The sequence below is a fragment of the Chinchilla lanigera genome, unplaced genomic scaffold (genome assembly GCF_000276665.1).
Source record: "Chinchilla lanigera isolate Chin_1 unplaced genomic scaffold, ChiLan1.0 scaffold00002, whole genome shotgun sequence".
Lineage (NCBI taxonomy): Eukaryota > Metazoa > Chordata > Mammalia > Rodentia > Chinchillidae > Chinchilla > Chinchilla lanigera.
Genome location: NW_004955403.1, coordinates 24527617 through 24549856, shown reverse-complemented (window position 1 = coordinate 24549856; position 22240 = coordinate 24527617). Strand labels below are relative to the sequence as shown.

Below are 22240 nucleotides of genomic sequence, written 5' to 3'. Positions count from 1 at the left end.
AGGGTTATGACTCTTTACAATCACAGTGTTGTCATACAGGGGGAAAACTTGGTTATAGCACATGTGACATCTTGGTTAAAATAATTTATTTGTCAATAACAACAGACTCAAGTATAGCCTGGCTATTAACAAACTGTGGTAACTATTAGCCTGATATCTACAACCATAGGAGGAAGATCTACAGAAATATAATATAATCCAGCTTATACCAGGAACTTGTATATAATGATTTTCTACTTAGTAGAGTGATTTTACCCTGTTGTGGGGAGATTCAAGAGGATGAGGGTAGGATGGAGAGATGAATGAGGTTAAATATAGTAAGAGCAAGGTTGGAGGGCACAGGATGATCATCCAGGTTTTGGGTAATTGTAGGACACAGAAGGGAAGGATTAGAAGAAAAGGCATAGGAGTTTTGAAGTTAACCAGAAAGAGAAGAGACAATGTTTACTTGCATGAAATTATCATAAAGTTAAGTGAGAGTGCTGATGAAAGAGAGGAAGACAGTGAGTACAATAAAACAAAAAGAAAGGGTAAAGATCATCTGTTGGCTCATATTGCTGATGTTGCATGGGATATTTCCACACCTCTAGTTCTACCTGTCCATCCTGTTCCTGCAGGTCTCTGGGTCCTGAGTCCCACCAGTGGAGGGAGGAAGGGGTGGATCTCAGACTTCTTTCACAAGCCACACGATCCCATGTCAATGGAGAATGGAGAAGCCAAAAATCCCACTCCTCTTACCAGCTGAGGTGTCCCAGATCAATGGAGGAAGAGAGGAGCCGAACTCAGATTCCTCTCTCAGGCTGCATCATTGTGGGGCAGTGGAAGAAGGGAGAAGCATGAACTCAGACTCCTCTCATGAACTCATGCTCCTCTTGCCAGCTGCATTGTCCCAGGGCAATGGAGGGAGGGAGGAGTGTCCTATTCTCCACGATAGATGGATACATTTATCTATGCAGTGCCTCTCAGGGAACTATGGAAAGCCAGCACCAGGCATCAAGATTTGCTAAGGGTCTAAGCCCTGGCCATGATTTCACTCAGTAATAAATTCTAGTTGTCCTTTTCCTTCTGTTCATAGCTACTAATGATACAAAGGTGGTATACAGTGAGGAGGGAAAAAATTTCTGTTTAGAAACTTGCTCACTATACATAAACTGGACTGCTCTGTGGCCTTTTCAACCTGCTATGCAAATCTAGATTATTTTAAGTAATGGTATTATATGCAAATCTAGATTATTTTAAGTAATGGTATTATATATATATGTATGTATACTATTTATCATTGTATTATGCTAGGCACTATGAAAAGTACAGTATAGCTTTTTGCTTAATAGTAAGAATAGCTCTCTAAGGTAGACATTACTGTTTTCTTTTTAAAATGAAGTATCTCACCAAGATTAAGATGTTCGTTCAAGGTAAATCATCAGTGCTTGAGCTGAGAACTTCATCCAGGCCAATGTAACTCTAAAATTTATTCTCCTTCCTCCATGCCATATGATGAGCACTCATCCTATTTACTTTGCGTATCAACAACATATAATCTGTGGCCACACCCACTCCTTCTTAGTCATGCAATGAATAAACTGCAAAGACACAAAGACGTTTTCCGATCTTGTAAGTATTCATGTCACTATTAAATCAATATCCATGTCTCTTAACCTAACATATTTGCTTCTTCATAGTCAACAAATCAGTGAGGTTTCCCTTGTCCTTCTCCAGAGATGATGTAAAAGCATCATTGATTCAGAGGATGACCAACTGGTCTCAAAGATAACCTTTTTCCAGGCTGCAGAAAATTTCAGATAGCTATTATAGCAAAGCAGTGAAACATTTTTATGTGTGTCCTTGAAGTCTGTAAAGAAGACGGAGCATTTTGTGTTGGAGATCACAGCAAAGAAAAGCACATTCCTTCACTGCTGTTATTAAAATAATGACTTCATTTAGTGGAGTACTTAATGTTGGCAGGCATTACATTGAATTCTTTACACACGTTGTCTTAGTCAACCCTCACAATGACCCTACAAAGACCATAATATTTCCATTTTACAGAAGAAAACAAAAGCAAACTTGGAATTAGATTAAGTAAGCACATAGCAAAAGACTGCAAGAAAGCTTGAGCCCAGGTGTGTCTGAATACCTCTAAAGTTCATAGTCAGGCCAGCCTGGGTACAGAGGGAGCTCAAAGCCAGCCTGAACTACATGGTGAGACCCTGTCTCAAAAACAAAATGAAACAAAACACCTGTGTACCTTCTTCTGTACCACCATAGCTAGAGATCTCAGTGCTCTTTGCAAAGAATGTTGGCTGGAGGAAAACCCTGGCATGGAGTGGGGAGCCTATCCAGTGCTACAGGGCAAGGTGGCTGTAGGGCAGTTACAAAAGAAAGTGAACGCAGTGTTCTGAAATTGCATAAGGCCTGTAAACAGAACAAATGGAAAATCCGAGAATTAAGGCTAATCCCTTGCTGGAGGCTGATTTCAGAAAAAGCCTTTTGTGTAACATTTGACTAAGTACAGTGGCCTCCAAAATACTAAAAGTGGTTACAGCAATGACTGCTTCCACAGCTGGCAACTGTCCATAAAAGTAACTTTAGAAGTCCAATAGAGGGGTCTTGGTCTTTCACAGTGGACCCTGATACCATTTAGTTAAGATTTAAAACCTCTTGTAAGGGCAGCAATGGGATGGAATTAGATGAGGGACACCTGCTGGCATGTCTCTTCAAACAATAGATAAATCAATTAAGGTGATGAACTCCCTGGAAGTCTTGTAATTACTTAAAATGAAAATGTTCATATATAAAAATACACATACACATTATATTATGTTATTTGTAACACAGGCTTAAGAGCTTATAGGTATAAATGCCTTCAGAAGATGTGGCATAGATTAAGTATGTGCAACTTGCAGGTTCTGTACATACTCTTATTTAACCCCAGCAGCACTTTGTGAGTCTGTGAGGAAAAAGATTCTTGTATGAATGGTATGGAAGAGGATACTGAAATTCAAAGAAGTTAAGCCCACAGAGTAGTAAGTTGCTGAACTCAGACTCACATCCAGGTCTCTGTTACCAAAATTTGGCTCTCTTTTACTTCTCTGAATAATAGGACTGGTGTTTTCCAGCATAATCATACATGGCCTCCCTGAGAAGTGGTAGGACTTCAGCATCACTTCGAAATTCCTATTCTTCTTCCAAGGGGTCTGAGCAATCCTGGGGAGTAGGAAAGCAAGTCTATGCATGTACAAGTTGTTTATGTATTTCATTGCACAGCCCTTTCTGTCCCCACACTGTGTACATGCCCAAATTCCCAAAGCCACATATTTACTATGTGAAGTAGTACATAATTTCATGGGTCCTCAAGTCACTTTTTTAAGCACCAAGAATTTGCCCATAATCCTCCAATTATCTTAGGATTCTTAGGTGTGATTATTGAGTCTCTTTACATTTTTTATGCTTTAGAAGCTGTTATCTTTCCAGATATAAACATACTACTATGAAAATGTACAAATGTAAAAATATCTATTTCAATGTGAAGATCCTCCATCCATTTGGTCACACTAATTTCTTTCCTTGCTTCCTGTATCACTTAGTGGTTACTAGAGAAACAGATTTAATACAAGGTATACAAATAGATAAGAATTTACAATATTGGCGTACAGTGGTCACCCACAGGGGCAGGTGTGGAAGAGTGCAAAAGGTCTGTCTGTGCACTGGGGATCTGAAGGGTCCAGCCAAAGGCCTGGAGCTCCATGTAGTGTTCCATGTGAGTCCAGATCAGGAGGCTGAAGGGTCTGTGCTCAAAGGCTGAACAGTGCACTGGAAGCCGGGACATGACATCCAAGGTGAAAGCAAAGACTGGAGCTCCTCCGAAGAAACAGAAGCAATGCTTCCTCTTCTATTTCCCTTGTATGTCATTCTGGTGACAACCCTCCCTGGGGTGGGTCTTCCGCACTCAGAACTGTGCTGAGCCAATCTACTTGGGTGTTTCTTACTCAAGGTGACATGATCTACTATCATAATCCACCCCTTGTCAACTTGACAACCAGACACATTTCTTCAAACCATAGTCTCCAGATATAAAGACAAGTTCATAGTTATGCCTAACATGTTATAACCATCCTGCATGCAAATGGAAATGCACTAATTCCCTTCCCAGAATAGAAGGCAAGTTCTTGGAGGGTAATGTTTACTCCTAATATTTTATAACTTGAACATTTTAACAGATTTAACAATACTTAAGAATTAATATTAAATCTACCAACATTATATTACATTAGAAGCATATTAGGAGAGAACTATTACAATTACTATCTTTATTTGTGTAACTGGTCATGGGGTCATAGCTGGAATCTAGAACTACCTTCTTCTACTACCCATTCTGTATTCCCTTGACCTTCAGCAAACACTATACTTTCGTTTCTGAAGCTTCTGGACCATTTGTCATTCTGCCTAGATTGGGTAACTGTAGTTTCCCACTGACATTAATAGCAGGGCATGGAAACACTAGGAGTTTCCCTAAGGGATCTCCTGCACTCCAAGTATGTTCTTCCTTTCCTCCAGTGTGGAGCATAGTCCAATTTCCCTTTGATAGTCTGGGTCAACCACCCCTACCAACACTGTGAGTCTTTTTAGCTTTGTTGTGGTTTGCATAAAGATGTTCTCCCAGAGTTTTCTGCAGTATAGGTGGGGCTTTTCAAAGATGGATGGATCTAGGGTGTGTGATGCTAGCATTAAGGGTGTGATGCTGGGATTAAGGATTAAGGGTAAGCACCTAAGTGAAAAATGTGTTGCCTCAAAAATCCAAATAGGTCCACGAAGCTTGTACCTCTTTTTTGGTTGCAGGAGTAGCCAGACATAACTTATCTTTTACCTTAGAAGAGATAACTCTGCATGTCTGCACACCACTGTACTCCTAAAAATTTTGCTGAGATAGAAAGATCTTGAATTTTAGTTGGATTTATTTCCCATCCTCTGGCTCTCAAATGCTTTCTAACAAATCCAGATTGATTGCTTCCTCCTGCTCTTTTGGTCCAATCAACATAATATCATCAGTGTAATGGACCAGTGTGGTACCTTGTGAGAGAGAAAGAGGATCAAGATCTCTGTCAACTAAGTTGTGACACAGAGCTGAAGAGTTAATAGAACCCTGAGATAAGTAGTTGAAGGGGTATTGCTGGCCATGCCAGATAAAAGTAAATTGTTTCTGATGGATAGGCATGGAAAAAGCATTCACAAATCAGTAGCCACACACCAAGTACCAGCTGTGTTAATCTGCTCAAGCAAGGAAACCACATCTAGTACAACAGCTGCAGTTGAAGTCGTCACTTGACTCAGTTTATAGTAATCCACCATCATACTCCAAGACCCGTCTGTCTTCTGTACAGGCCAAATGGGAGAATTAAATAGAGTTGTGGTTGGGACCACCACCTCTGCATCTTTCAAGTCCTTGATGGTGGCGCTAATCTCTGCAATCCTCCCAGGGATGCAATACTGTTTTTGGCTTACTATTTCACCGGGCAATTCTAATGACTTTAATTTTGTCTTTCCAACCATAATAGTCCTCACACTATAGGTTAAGGAACCAATGTGAGAATTCTGCCAAGTACTAAATATATCTCCCAATCACACATTCTGGAACAGGAGAAATGACTACAGGATGTACTAAGGACATATTTGACCCACTGTGAGTCAGACCTGTGCAAAAATTCTATTGATCACCTGATCTCCATAGGTCTCTACTCTTACTGGAGGCCCACAATGATGCTTTGGTTTCCATTGAGTCAGCATTAGTTCAGAACCAGTGTCCAGTAGCCCCCCAAATGTCAAATCATTTCTCTTTCCCCATTGTACAGTCACTTGGGCAAAAGGCCATATATCCCTTTGGGGAAAGATGGGAGAAGGAATGACCATATAAATTTTTGGTATAACAGGATCCTTCCTCAATGGGACCAGGCTTCTCTTTATTCATGGGGTTCTGGGTCTGTAAATTGGCTCAAATCTTGGAACTGGCTGAGGGGCCATGATTCCCTGTTACAATTTGAAGTAGGCTTCCATTCATTTGTCCTTAAAAATTTTTTTTGATCATATAAATCTGGTAAAAAAATTTTGTAAGCTTCTCACCTATTTTACTTTTGGGAACACCATGGCAATCAGCAAATGCCATAGGTCTATGTATGTCAGACCATTCTGATCATTGTTCTGCTTCTGCTGTCCATTGTGGTAAGTACACAGAGCCAGTTTAGCATACAGAAAGCCAGGGTGGTCTTGCTTCTTAGTAGACAGAGGAGCCCCCAGGGTTCTGGCTCAACCTCCTTCTATTCACTCAAACGTGAGTACAAGCAATTAAACTAATACATGATTCCTCTGCTTTCCAATACCTATTTAGTACATGCTGTCTTAGTTACTTTTCCCATTGCTAAACAAAATACTTGACACCCAAAATTAAAGGGGGAAAGATTTATTTAGCTCACAGTTTGTAGAGGTTTCCATTCATAATCAGCTGGCTCCAAGATAGATTGGTATATGGCAGAGGGGCAACTGTTCATGGCAGCAGAAGACAGCAAAAGCAATGAGAGAGAAAGCGACAAACCTCCTTCTGTCCCTTATATTGTATCCGGTCTACTGGGATTAGAGAGGTGCCAATCCAATCAGTGGACTGACCCAGCAATCACCCACCCTTAATCCCACCATTGCACTGTGAATTAATCACACACTCTAGATTCAGCCACCTCCAGAAAAACCCTGTGGTGCTTGAGGCTCTGTGGGGACATCTGGACACAAACCACAACACATGCTCAGGGAAACAACTTAATCTCAGCTGTATAAACTTTTCTGTAGAACCTGCAACATGCCATCACCCTATGTGTTGCCTTTCTCCTCTGTGCTAATAGTGGAGTCCAATCAGGCTTTAATTCATAGAGGCCTAAGTGGTCTTCTATAGTATATGTACCCAGCCTTTGGCAATTAAGTGCTGCCTCTTGGCCTCTGCCACTCCAGGATCCAATCAAACCCATTGCCCTTAAGTTTCCTAATTGAGTAACTGCAGTCCACACTGTAAGGTTTGGCATACAGAGAATAGCAATGACAGGGCTCTTCAGGGATGCTGGTGCTTCCCTCATGACTGTTTCTCAGGATGTTAATGAAGTATCCCAGTGTGGCAGATTAGGTTCGACAGGACAAATCCACTCCAGGATTCCCACTTTCCTGAGCCACCGAATACCCTCATCAACAGTAAATCATGGAATATCAGGTATCTTTAATTCATTCACAGTGGGCTATCTTTTGATCCTTCTGTCAACCAGCTAATTAACTATTAACAACTCTCTTTACTCAATGAACTACAACAGTAAATTCAGAATCCCTGCTTAATGGGCATATGTCAACCAACTCAGCCTGATCCAGGTGTCTATTTTTCCCGCCACTATTCCACACCCATAAAATCCATTCCTACACTTGCTCATCAGATCTTTGCCTATAAGAATTAGAAAACTCAAGAAGAGTTTCTTTGGGAGAATAGTGGAACTCCTTATGGGTCACATTGCGTACCTCACCCTTAGAAGCCTCCTGCAATTTGAGCCTTGTTATGGGCTTAGAGGCAAAAACGGGTAGTGAGGGTGGGTCCCGAGGGGTGTCACCATTATCATGCTTGGTTAGTAAGCACAGAATGTTTTTCTTTTATTTTATAAAAATAAAAAAATTTAAAAAATAGAATTAGTTCCCTCAAATATAGTAGGAGAGGCCAACACCACAGGGGGTGGAGGTAGGAATGCCTCTGGCAGAATAATGTCATTAGAGCCTAGGAGCTCAACATCCTCAGTTTTGTCAAGATTCTCCCAAACACCTCAGTCCCAATTTATGGGATCTCACTCTTTTCCAGTGAGTGCCCTCACCTTTACTTCAGAAACCCTTGCAGACAGGCATTAAACTTACACAGTAGTTCAGCCAAATTACAAAGGCCTGTGTTTGGGTTTCTGCAATCTCAGCCCTATGGCTAAAGAAGGGAGATTTTCTTTCAGGACACACTTGAAACTTTTAAATTTTTTATGCATGTCTGGAGCTGGTCATTTGAATCTCTGAACTCCTTATTTTCCTTTATTATTTTTTCTTCACAGTAGGAAGACTTTAGATTTTCCTATGGATGTTTTGAGCTCATTGTTTTCCTTCACTAGTTTGTCGAGAGATACTAAGACCAACCAGCCAGCAACATTATGGTTCCCCTTCTGCCAAAAATACTCAAAACCTTCATGTGCTCCTTACATCTCACGAATGGTGAATTAGGATAATCAAATGGGTCTACTTGGGCTGGGGATTTAGCTCAGCAGCAAAAGCGCCTGCCTGGCAAGCGCAAGGTCGTGAGTTCGGTTCCCGGTACCGGAGAAAAACAAACAAACAAAAAAAAAAACAATCAAATGGGTCTACGTGGGTACTACTGTAAACAGTTCACACCAAGGAATATCGGTGTGCCCCATAGAATTACAAGGACAGCCAACTCCAGGAAACACTAAAGAATTTCATCCTTACAATTCTGTTTCTCCAGAGCCACTCTCAGTACCAAAACCTGTATCAGTCATCAGTGTTTTCTAGAGTAATAGATTTAATACCAGATATACAAATACATAAGAATTACAAGATTGGCTGACAATGGCCACCCACAGAGTCAGGTGTGGGAGAGTGCAAAGGGTCTGTCTGCATAATGGGAATTGGAAAGATCCACTCAAAGGCCTGGAGCTCACTGTAGTGTCCCATGTGAGTCTGTAGCAGGAGGTTGAAGAGTATGCACTGGAAGCCAGAAGATGATGACTAAGCTGAAGGTGAAGACGAGAGTTCCACTGAAGAAACAGCAGCAAACCTTCCTTCTTTCCCTTTTGTACCATTTTGGTGACTGTCCTCACTAGGGTGGGTCTTCCACACCAGAACTATGCTGAACCAACTTACTTGGGTGTTTCTTACTGAAGTTGACATGTTTAATTAACTGTCACACTGCTCCAAAATCCTTGGAGCAATTTGGTACTGTTTCAAGGGGGAGGAATTTATGTAAGGCAGGGCCACTCTTCAGTTTCCTTTGTCCTTCCCATTGATACCCACAGGCCTTGTTTCTTTCAGCACTTGTCATGAGGGTGTCACAAAAAGCACAGCAAAAGTTGTGTTAGACGCCAGGGCTGAGATCTTTGGCCTCTTCCTCATTTGCCTAACCTCGCAGAAGCGGGGGCTAAAGTCATCTGGCATCATTGTGCCCATGCTCAGGACCTTGAGAAGCCTTGGTACATTTTAACGTCATCCCTCAATTTTAGTAAGATGTTGATTACACCATAGACTAGAATTTCACCAACAATCTTGTTCCCTGGTTATGTCTGAAAATTTTAAATAAAATGAACTTTTGGTATTCTCAATTCTCAGAAGAACATGTTGTCAGTGTTTCTTTGTCATGGATGAATGGATTATTTAAAGATGGGGAAGTATTAACTCCCTTGTTCTAAAACCCAGGGTAACTATTTTCCTAACTGGCATCTTTAATGCCTAAGAACCACAGCCATGTCTCCTCTTTTATCTTGATATCTAATTATTGCCCTCTTGTCCCAAAAGAATGAGTAAGGAAAGAATTCCTTTTTATCCAGACATAATGGTGCCGATAGTCCCAGCGCTCAGGAGGTTGAGGCAGGAGGATCGGCACAAGTTCAAGGCCAGCCTGGGATACACAGTGAGTTCAAAGTGAGCCTGAACTACATAGGGAGTTCTTGTCTTAAAAAATAAAAGAATTCCTTTCTAAGTAGCATGGCCTCGCTCCACACTGAAACTCACTCCCGTTTTAAGCACTGAGAGACCAAAGCCTACATAAGCTTTCTGCCTTGGTCAATGGCTTGAGAAAAACATAGAGAAGAAAGCAGAGCAACCTCTTCCCAGGCCAAGTCCCCGTATGGGGAAGTAGAGGAGGACTAATGGAAACTCCAAATAGCTTTGGAAAAATTGAAGAAGAAACAGAACTGGGTTTAGAATTTGTGGGATCCAAGAGCAGTGCCCGCCTTCAGGGAAAGAATGCAAGACTATAAATACAAAATTCAGTAATATTTAGAATGAGAAAATATTTAGAATGAGTGTTAATATTTAGAATAAGAAAAAAATATAACAAGCTATACATTTTTAAAAGTTGGCCAAAAAATACAAAAATCAGTTCGTCCAAATTTTAAGATTTTTTTCATTAGTTAAATGTTTAAAACACCTCTTTTGTACTTTTTCCATACATTTTTATTAGTTACCTATATTACAATATTATTATTTAGTGGAGAGAATAGACATAGAATGTAGTCTTTTCTCTAGATAATTGGTCAATTTTTTTGTTTTAATTATTGTGAAGTCGGCAAAAATTTCTTTCAGTCTCACAAGTTTGTTATCAGTAGTGTCACATACACATTTGGATTGTTTTCATGCTGGTGAAATGTCTAAGGCCTTTCCTCCACATAGGACTTGTTGCAGACACAATTAATGACAGCTTGTATCTAACAAGCATAGAGGTTCTGGAAACTAAGAAATAAATGAGATGCGTTACCTAGGTGATTCTTCAGTGGAAGGAACTACACTTTTGAGCAGTCGTTATTGAGAACTAAATCCTCTACAGTGTTTATTTTGATGGGTGGAAGAACTTTTCATAGCCTGGCATGCGTCTGTGCACATTTAAAACATTGGTTGCCGGGCAGGTTGTGGCACATCTATAATCACAGCATTTAGGAGGCTGAGGCAGGAGGATCAGTGTAAGCCTAAACTACATAACAAGACCTCTGCTCAAAAACAAAACAAAACCAAACAAAAACACTGCTTTTCTTGCACTCCCCCATGCTTCTAATGCTGGTGCAAATTGTCACGTGTTGCCTGACTCTGCGTGTTTTATGTCTTGACACTGGGTAAATCAGCCCTGTGGCTTCAGGGAGTATTTCTGGAACTCACTTCTCATCAGGATGGTTATTCATAACTCAACTGCGTGTGAAACTATCGGAAAACCACATAAATAAATGTCATTGAACGCAAATTAAAGATATCTCCAACACAAACTCCATTAAACCAAACACAAAACACTCACTCAGGGCCGCTGCCAACACCATCTCAAGGGAAACAGAAATAGAGAGGAAGTCAGAGCAGAAAGAGTCAGCAGTCTTAACTTATTAAGTATCTTGTTTTGCGAATTTTATGAACAAATGACGGTTCAAACACATTCACAGGCCTCTCCTGGGATTTTAGAAGAAGCCCAAGCAAGTCAAGGATCCTGTAATTTCAGCATCAGTAACATCATAGTAAATCTCCCTAACATGAACACCCCCAGGACACCAGCAAAAGACAGAGATTGTCGGTAAGTAGGTAATACACCTCTCTCTTTACTGACAGGCACAGAGTGAGCCCCGCTCCCTAAATGAATGGCTCACCTTACAACCTAAAACACAGCAGGGGGAGAGAACCGTAAAATTCAGTTGATCCAAATGAGGCTGAGTTGAATTTCTAATCTGCTATTTTGTGAATGGAAGTTGCGCTAATCAAATTGAGTTGCAGAAAAAGCACTTTTGCCTTTGATATCTGTCACCTCTTCTGCATGGTTGAAAGTGTTTCCCTGAAACTTAAGGCCACCGGGGAACTCAGAAGGTGACCTTCTGTGAAAGCAGGCTCAATGGATATGATCCATTCCTCAACGGGTCCTTGGATTGAAGGCTCGGCTGTTGACGGGGTTTGAGGAAGGGACTGGATCAGGGAGGCTATAACGAAACACGTGGAGTAATCTACAGATGAGAGCATAGGCTGATGGCAGTACTGGGAGGTGATGGAAACACGCGATGGGGCCTTGCTGCAGGGAACGGGTCATGTTGCTAGGACCATGGGGAGTATATGTGGGCCCTAGCCCAGTCACCCTTCTCTTCTCCTCTTCTCTTCCTTTTCTTTCTCTTCTCCTCTCTTCCCTTCTTCTCCTTCTTCTCCTCCTACCTCCCTCCCATTTGCTTATTTGCATGTCTGTCTGTTCTTTGAAGGCAGTCTTGCGTAGGCTGACTTGGTCTGAAACCCATGGTCCACTTGCCCATCCTCTTTAGTAGCCAGGATTACAGACCTGTGCTGCCATGCCCAGCTCAGTCTATACTGTTTGAAAGGACAGGGAGCTTCAGGACCCAGTCACTGTAAAACAGGATACAATCTTGATTGTTCCACCTGGTCCGATGGTGTCACAGGGCTGAGGTGCACCACAAAGTCTGAAACATGGGACGGCAGCTGTTGCTACCCTTGACAGTCACCTGGGAACACCTGAAAGCTCCTGACCTCTCCTCTGCCTGACCCAGCCAGTCCCTCTTGCTAAGGAATTGGGCCTGGGAAGTTTACTGAGGCAGGTCAGAGAACCAAAAAGAGGAGGGAGGTGCACAGAAATCTGAAAGCCCTGGGCTCCATTAAGGTGCAATCCTCTTTAGAGACAAAGCTGGACTTCATGACCTAATTTCTAACTCCTTGATTTAATGAACAGCGTGGCAAAGGAGGAGTAGTTTGTGGTTATGTTGGAGGGCTTGGCCAGAAACTTCTAGCTTCATCCACAAGTTCCAGGAGCCCCAGATTTGAGCTCTATATTTTCAATTAGATTTCTTCTCCCTATTTAGCCAGGAACCACAGAGTCCTCTTTTTGACATTTGTTCTTGGTTCCCGGCTAAATGGAGAGAACTGAAATCAGTGCCTGTTGGTTTACTCTATATAAATCCAACAAGTGTGTGTAAGCAGTAGCTATGCACAAAGATCAGTGCATGAGGGGTTTAATAAAAAGTCTTGGATAACAGGAACTTCCACTAATAATTAAAAAAAATGGAGCAGAGCCATTTTGGGAAAATACATCAAAAACTAGGCAGAGACCAATCACAAATCCCTACCAGGGGCTCAAGCACCAGGGAGGTCAGATGAAGATCACTGTGGTCCAAAGAAACATGAGCCGGGCTGTGGACGCTGAGCAGGTGAAGGGAGACCGGGAAAGGGAGGGCATTCCCAGCAGGGGACCACAGGAGCAGAAGCTTGGGAGAAGCAGGGGTCCCAGTCCAAAAGCATCTCTGTCATGAACAGGCATGGAAAGGAGGTAACACAGGGTGAGCTGATTGTACAGAAGAGTGTGTATGTCATCATGTTAAGCAGAAAAAAATGTCCTCTGTCTTGCAAGTTCTGTGAAGGTAAGGGATAACAAATTAAAAGGAATATAAGTCTTATTACTACTTTTATATGCATGATAGCTCACATAAAAGAAGTGAAAACAAAAAGTGGTTAGTCAGGGATTTACATACGGCTTAACAAAGAAAGGGAGATTTGGCTTCAAGGGGCAATTAACCATTGGAAAGAGCCTAGGAGGGCACTAATAGACAATAAAGGTTATTTTAGATTTTCTCTTTTTGGGGGGGATTGAGACAGAATCTCACTATATAGCTCAGGCTGGTCTGGAATTTGTGGTGGTCTTCCTGCCTCAGCTTCCCAGCTGCTGGGATTACAGGCATGTGACACAGTGTCCGACTAAAAGTTGTTACATTATTTATTTTATTTTTTGTTTGTTTGTTTTGAGACAAGGTCTCATTATGTAGTTCACGCTGGCCTTGAGCTCATTATGCAGCCCATGTTGGCCTTGAAGTCATGGGGAACTTCCTGCCTCAGCCTCCTGAGTACTGAGATTACAAGCATGTACCACCATGCTCAGCTGAAGGTTACTTCAGCAAGGTTTGTTTATGCAAACTAATTTCAGTGCTGACTCTTGATTTTATCTCTGATTGAGTTGCTGTTGTTTTCTTGATATGCCACTAAAAGTTATACCATCACAAGAGAAATTTTTATGCCTTGATTTTACACAGGGAAAAGAGTGGAGAGAACTGTTCCTTTATTTACTGATGCTTAGTTGTTTTCAGCCAAACATAATCCTCATATCAAAGTGCCACATTCTGGGGTGGCATTTGCTGGATCTCTTCAATATGTAAGTCAGTATTTGCTGAAATGTCCTCACTGGAATTCTAGCTTTATAAACTTTACTTGATCTTGGGAAAAGAGTTCCCAGCTATCTACCTATGGGGATTCACACTGTGCATTAATGGAGTGAGGACTTTGGCAGTCCTGAAGTAAAGAAATCCATTTAGATTGGTTTAAAGCTCTATTAAACATAAAAAGATCAACATCATCAGTAATTAGGAGGTGTAAATTTAAAACACCACTCACCTATTAGAACAGCTAATACTGGAAAGACAAAGAAGCAGCAGTGCGGAGTGTTAATGAGAGTGCTCAGGTAACTGGAGCTCTCAGGCATTTGAGTTGAGTGCAGAATGGTGCCACAACTAAGGAAAAATGTTTGAAAGTCTTTTTAGATAAAATTAAAACTCTCTTAAGCTGGGCGTGGTGGTACATGCCTTTAATCCCAGCGCTCAGGGGCTGAGGCAGGAAGATCATCCTGAGTTTGAGGCCAACCTGAATTACATAGCAAGACCTTGTCTCAACAAAACCAGACCAAAACAAAACAAAAAACCTCTGTTGTCTTAGTCATTTGGAGCTTCTAACAAAATACTATAGACTGTGTAGTTTAAAGAGCAGAGATTTATTTCTGATTCTGGAAGCTGGACATTAAAGTGGGGTTCCAGCATGGTATCCATGGTGAGGGCCCTCTTTCTGGCTACATGCAGTGCCCTCCTTATGTCCTCAGTCAGCCCATGACATACGTCTAACTGTGAATGCAGCCATCTCACACTCTGATATTTACCCAAATTAACTTGTGCATACACAAACACTAGAATATAAATGCCTAAAATAAGCTGAGCCAGCGGCATGTGCCTGTAGTCTCAGCTACCTGGGAGGTTGAGGCAGGAGAATCGTGAGCTTGAGGCCAGCAAAAGCAACATAATGAGACCATTTCTTTCCAAAAAAAAGTTTAAAACACTTTATTGATTATTACTCCAGAAAGAACTCAAAGTGTCCTTCAATAGATGAATGGATGAACAAATTGTGATAATCTATAGAATCGAGTACTTTTCAGCAATAAAACCATGAACTGCTAAAACATACAACATGGATGAATAGCATAAACATTAAGAAAAAAAGTCAGATTTAAAGGCTACATATTGTGTAATTCCATTTATGCGGCATCATGGAAAAAGGAAAATTTAGGAGAAGAGAAAGCCAGTAAGTGGATGCCAATCGGGAAGTACGGGAAGGGGCGACTGCCAAGGTTTGGGGGCAGAGTGGTCTTTGGGAGGAGAGAAATGTTCTACATCATGACTGTTATGGTTTGTGTCTAGATGTTCCCCTAAAGCCTCATATGATCATGGGGTGCAAGCTTTTCAGAGGTGGCTGAATCTAGAGTTTGTGATTGGTTCATTGTCTAGTGCTGGGATTGGGGGTGTGAGTCCCGCAGGAGGATTACCCCCTAGGGCAGGTAGCTGCCTAGAGTATAAGGACGGAAAAGATGTTTGCTCCTCCCTTTTGCTCTTGTTGCTTTTGTTATCTTCTGCCACCATGAACTGTTGCCCTCTGCCATGTGCCACCCTGCTTTGGAGCCAGCTGCTTGTGGGCTGAAACCTCCACAAACTGTGAGCTAAATAAACCTCTTCCCCCTTTAACTTTGGGTGTTGGGTACTTTGTCCCAGCAATGAGAAAAATAACTGAAACAGTGACTGACGTGATGGTTACATATTTGTGTTTCCGTCAAAATTCAGAATCTAATATATTTAAAAGGTTACTCTTACTGCATATAAATGTATGCTAATTATTTTTGAATAAAGAATAAAAGAAAAAATGACAGAGAGAATAGACGTCAAACAAGTAACAGAAAACAAAAAACAAAAACACCTATCCATGTCCTGTGGAACTATTTTCACATGGAGCATAGCTTGTAAACGGTGTTTGAAACTACAGATCAGGCATTCACATAACCACACCAGTGTCCATCACTCACTCATTTGCTCCATAAATATTTAATGAGTATCTGCCACACATATGGTTCTAGATGCTGGGGTACGTAAAGGCAAATGCAAATTAAATATAGTAGTTCAATTCTCCATGTGGAAAATAAGGAAAAAGACTTTCCTCCTTTTTCTTTCAGAATCTCTTGTTCCGTCCATCCCCAATGTATCTGAGTATTTTTAATGGCTAAATAAGCCTCTTCACCATCTTATAACTCAAGGTGTTTCTCTTGAACCTAAGCGCCCCCCTCTTTGAAATGTAATCACCAACCAAAATAGTGCTCTAATTTCCAGTTTTCTGGGAGTACATGGCGCTAACTTCAGTTGTCACTTGACTCCAAATTATAAAAATTGGCCATATAATGAATGGTTATAGCTACAGTACATAAAGGGTTGAGACAGTGTCGCTATGTAGTGTAGGCTATGTAGTTCAGGGAGTGCAGGAACTCACCATGTAGCCCATGCTGCTCCCGAACTCACCATGATCCTCCTGCCTCTGCCTTCTGAGTGCTGGGATTACAGGCATCGGACCCTACATCTGGCTAAAAGCTGAGGCTTCTGACTTTGCCATCATCTTAGTGATATCGGGACTTAGAAAAGACACCCCAGTATATGCCACTTTGAACTCCCAGCTTCCCTGGGGAGCAGCAAATGCAGGGGAGGTCTTTCTCTGCCTGCACAGCTGACCCGCCGAAGAGGAGCACTGTTCCTGCAATGTCATTAACTAAGAAAATAAACTCATCACAGAGGAAGAAACTGAAAGCCAAACACCACACTAGAGTCCCCAGGAACTTTCCCTAGGCCGCTGTCTGCAGGCTCATCTCTCTCCCCAAAATCACTTAACATCCCGCTAAAACTGCCCATATCCCCCCTTTCCGCTCCACCAACAAGAGGGTGCAAAAGCCTCAATCACCTGATGTCTCTGCACTGCGTGTTTCACGTCGTTTTTGTGCGCATGCGCGCATTAGTGACTGCATGAGCTATTTTTCTCCGTTGTCAGTTTGCTTCAGCAGCCCAATCACAAGACTTTCAGAGGAAGTTTGCACCTCCCCACAGCCAAGTGCTTCTCATGAGCATCACATCAGCACTGACTTATCCTTCGGGCCTGTGATGCACAGTGGATAACAAAAAGCAGAATACAGCTTGACGTCACTGTCTTCATTTTATATCTGTCTCTTTAATTACCTGAAACGTTGGATCACATCGCTCTTCAGCTCTGCACACAGCCAGGTGAATCACTTAAAAAGTGTCTACTTAAAAACTAGTGAAATAGGGACTGGGGATTTAGCTCAGCGGCAAAAGTGCCTGCCTGGCAAGCGCAAGGTCGTGAGTTCGGTTCCCAGTACCGGAGAAAAACCAAAAAAAAAAAAAATAAAAATAAAAAATAAAAAAATAAAAAAAAATAAAAAGCTGAAAAACTAGTGAAATAAAGTTTATTAGCCTTCAGTTTTGCCTAACCTATCTCATTCCCCCTCAGGACTGAGGACAGACACCAAGATAAAAGAAACTAACGTATTTTAAATGTTTCTAGGGACATTCATCTGCCAGCTTTTACAACCTGCTGTTCTGGACCCCCTGGAGTGGCACTTACAAGTGTCCAGCTATTGCTGTAAAATTGCAGTCACTCTGAATTCCAGCAGAGCTTTAACAGACGGATGAGATCGCCCCTATGGGAACCAGATTTTCTCCTTAAGCAATAAGTCCACAGTCACCACGCAGAACCAGCACTGAGCTAATGATCAACCAGACCCCAACCTTCCCCAGCAATCCCATTGCTTCCTTCCTTGGCTCACAGGCCAGCCTAACTTTCCTCAGGAGTGCATGCCCCCGCACCTCTTCTCCTTAAGCTGAAGCCCCTTCCAGTGTTCTCTTCCTTCTCAATTAAAACCTTTGCCTGTGTTCTCATACTTGCCAGCCTGGTTTCCGATTTCTATTAACACTAGGTGAAAAGATCCCTCATGTGGTATTAATGCGCCCTAAACGACAAAGTAATTTTTCCTCCCTTCTATTCTTATAGAGAAGTTTAATGCTTTGGAGAAAGATTTCATCATAATTATTTCCCAAATAGAAAAGAGCAGTAAACAAAGAAGCAACAGCTACCTCTAGTAGTGCTTACACTGGAGAACTTAGATGCTAGGTACAGAAAGGCAATAAAAAGTAAATTTACAGAGCACTTTAGTAACAAATTCTATGGGGAAAAATGCAAAGAAGATCAGAGAGCAACAGGAATAGGAACTTATAATTATTAATAAGGATGATAGGGAAAGAAAACGTGATTTTTCCTTCACCTTTGTGATTTATTAGCTGAGGAGGATCCCTGTAACAAGACGGGCTCACAAGAGAAAAACAAACAGAAGTTATGAACACAAATACCTTATCTGTACATGGGAGACACCAGAGAAAATGAGTAAATCTCAGAAAGGTGACTTTGAAACCCACCATCAGTTGCAACAAGAGAAAAAGTATTGGAGGGACAGCTGTAGCGAGGTCGCCCAGAAAATAATCAAAAACAAGGGCAAGATTTTTTATGTTTGTCACTGTCAGAGCCTCCTCCACTGGTAAGGGTGTCTACATTTTTGGAGTCCTTCTTCTTTTTCTGCCACTGAGAGGAAATCATGAGGATATTTTCCTCATAGACGCAAATTTCCCCCACCAAAGGGTAACTTCTAATCTATTTTCTGAGCTTCTCCTGTGTCTGGAGTTTCTCAAAATAACCTGCTCAAAATAATTTTTATGCCAAGGAGGCATATTTTAGGGTGGTATGTTCTCACCTACAATGGTCAGAGAAAGTCTCACTGAGAACCTGAAATTCAAGCAGAAATGTGAGAGATGTGAAAGAAAATCATACAGCTTTGTAGAGAAAGAATGGTCAGGGTGAAGGGAACAACAGGTGCAAAGGCTCTGAGGCAGTACATGCTTGATGAAAAGCTCTAGATCAGATTTAACATCTGGAAATTAGTCCTAGTTCTGTGGATTGTTTCTGCCATATGAGCCTGTTTTTCTCACCTGTTAAATGAAGCCGTCCAGCAATGAGGTGGCCAAGGTCTCTTGCATCTTGAACTTTATACTCCAAGTGCTCAGACTCCACTGTCTCGTCTTCTTTTGACCCTGCCACTTACTTTTCTGCCCACGTAACCTACTTGCAGTGTTCACAAACCCAAGATTTCCTCTTTCTCTCTCCGCTCCAAGTAACTTGGAAGAACTTGGCCCTAGGGGCTGATGTTTTTATTTGCCCTTGGTTGCAATGGTAATTTCATCTCATGATGAAAAGTCTTCTAAAAAGACTCAGTCATCTTGCTTATTGAAATCCGATCCATCCCTTCATCTTTCAATGGCGACCTCAAGCAGCCTGACACATGTTCTCTTTCCTCATTCTAAGATTTCATTGATTATAAGATGCTCCATCAGTCTAATAACAGCCTTCCAGTAAGAGGAAAAAAGGAAGATTAGAAAAGAGGAAAGAGGAAGAAAAAGAAAGGACGAGGTAGATGGAGACTATCTTAGTATTTATTTATCCACACCATTATATATTACTTTCATTACCATGGTTGAACTCCAGGCATCAGAGACCATGTTATCCACAGCCTTATGGAGACGTCACACTTTTGAGTCGCGCTTAGCAGCTTGGCCTCTTGAGCACATTTACGAGTGAGAGTGTAATAGGAAGACACCATGGAGAATCCTGGTGCTTTATTGACATTTCCTTTTTGGTTAAACTTATAATTTTGTTTCTCCTTTTAAAAAAATAACTCGGAAGGAGCTTCTTACAAACATCCCCAGAAGAATTTGATGGATTGGGCCCTGAATAACAAGCTTTTATTATGACACATGAAGAGCTCATACCAATTTCCTCTAGCTTTGGAAATTGTTTCATTTACTCACTGTGATGAAGACCAACAGTTCAATGCTTGGAACATAATATTCCAGGCAATCTTATGCACACATGGTGACTTTTCTTTTGATACAATAAAGCAGTGTAATATTTGTGAAGATATTTTCAGTGAAAATTAGACACCTGAACCTAAATTAACAACATAATGCCACCAATGCAAATAACAAAACAGAAGTGGGAAAAACATACTTCTGTAAAGCTGGCTGAGATTTATATGGCCCCAGGCAGTGCCAACTGTATTAGCACCTCACTCCCCTGCTCAGCAGCTGGCAACAGGATTTGACATCCCAATCTTGTAAATGCTAACATGTGAAAACATAATGTAAGACTAAAGCTGGAGGAAATATGGCAGTTTTCAAAAGTCACAAAACTTTAAGAATTTCGTTTAGCCTGCAGAGCTGCAGCGGTATCCATCAGCTCAAAAGCTGTGTGTATGGCTTGCCTTCCTGTCATCAGACCTCCCCCTCCAGCTCCAACTCTAGTGATAAGAGAGTTCAAATCACAGCTTGGAGAGAAAACCAATCTAAAAAGGAAGAAGACAATGGTTAAGCTTATTTTAAGCTTCCTGCCTGAACTGCCATTAGGCTAATTTCTTCTAGATCAGACTTCATTTCTTGACGGCTCATGAGCAAATGCGTATTTTCATGGCTGTGCTAAGAAAGGACGGTTCTCTTTTCCAGGGCTTTGAACCTCATCTGAATTAGTAATGACATATAGCCGTTGTGAAACACCAACCTGAAGCTAATAAAGGAATTAAGAACTAATCCTATAAAAGTATTTTGCAGTTTTGTATGTTCATGCATGTGGTTATTTTTGCTTGTGGTGAGTTTTGTTCCTTCTTTGTGATAAAGTAATAAAGCAAACAACCTTTTTATGGTGGTTTAAAGTTCTCACACACAAAAGCCCCTCCCTTCCTGTTTTACCACTAAGAGTTTTGCTTTGCTGCCTCTGAAACAATTCTCCCATAGTCCTTTAAAAGGAAAAGTCCCCCCATCTGGAAATACATGGTAAGAGTCTATACAGAAGGACAGAACCAAACCAAACCAACTTGCAGGTGTCTGGAAGGAATTTGCAAAACTCTGGAAATCACCCTGGGGAAGCTCAGTGGCCCACAGCGAGCCCCAAAGGGAGGATGAACACACCCTCTATGTCTTGTGCACTCAGCTGCCACTGCTGGCCTCTGCAGCCTTGCAAATGCACTGGCAGCTTGAGACAAAGCCCTCGGGAAACTAGGCTTCTGCTCCTCACCTCTTACCTTAGCTGCACTGCCTGAGCTGTACTTGTTTGCAGGAGAGTAAAGAGAAACACCTTTAACATCTTTATTAAGACAGCTAGAAACACTTTCCTCTCATTTCTGGCGTGCAAGCTTTGAACTATAGCTTACATACTCAGGGTGGGTTCTTTTTCTTTCTTTTTCTTTCTTTCTTTTCTAGTTTTGTTATATATATATATATATATATATATATATATATATATATTTGTCCTTCAAAGTAGATAAGTAGTCCAGGCTGGTCTTTAATTTTCTATGTACCCTATATAGAAAATTTCTATGACCTTGAACTTGGGACTCTCCTGCCTCAACCTCTCAAGTATGGGGATTACAGGTTTGTGTCACTATTACCAGCTTCGGGGTGATTACTTTTATAGGAAAAAGCCTCATTTTTTTTTAACATTGCTGAATGTCTCTGTGTGGCACAGTGAGGACCTGGACTTTTCCATGCACTATTTATCCTGCTAGCACCACCAACCCTTCAATCAGGAGCCACTACTGAAAATTTTTAAAAATGCATTTAGAAGAACAGATTTAAATAAAAAGCTATCATTGCTTCACAGGTTTATGTAAATTCACCGTCAGATCTACTTACATTAAATAGTCATTCTTTATCACAGCCTTCTTAAATAATGACTAACTATTAAGAGAGATTGTGACAGTTCTTTAGCAGGTTTTGTCCCCATGTTTTCAGATTGTCTTGTGGTCAGTGACAGCACTATAGCTCCTTCCTTGTGGGATGGAAAATGTCTACAAACACTTTGTGTAAATTATGTATTTGTCATCAACTTGAGAATTTAAAAGGTGGTAATAATTTTTTACTTAATGTGCATTTTAAAAAGCTCACTATTGTCAAAACTGTTTATTGTAAAAGAAAAAGGAATTACTAAGTAAATAGTTGTGGGTGCATGTGCTACAATAAATGATGAAACTACAGAAGAGCCAGAATTCTGTACTTTGTATATGTTCTAAGGGAGGATTTCTTAGCTTTTGTTTTCTGCACATATTTAATGTGCAAGTAGCCTTTCATTTCCCATGTTTTCCATGGACCCTGCTGAATAGCAATATGATGACATTGATCAGACAGGGCTCAGCACAGATCACAGACACATCTGATGGCAGGTGAGTGTCCTGCAGGAACAGATGTATCCAGTA

At 41.2% G+C, this 22240-nt stretch overlaps 1 protein-coding gene across 1 annotated transcript in view; it reads right to left on the bottom strand.

The window, feature by feature from the left end:
- The window catches only part of Enpp6 (ectonucleotide pyrophosphatase/phosphodiesterase 6), a 260235-nt gene extending 239022 nt beyond the window's left edge, over positions 1 to 21213 (bottom strand). The window contains exon 1 of the mRNA XM_013513095.1: positions 18930 to 21213. The gene's annotated coding sequence lies outside the window, so the exon portion shown is untranslated. The remainder of the gene's footprint in view (positions 1 to 18929) is intronic.
- Positions 21214 to 22240: the final 1027 nt, after the last annotated feature.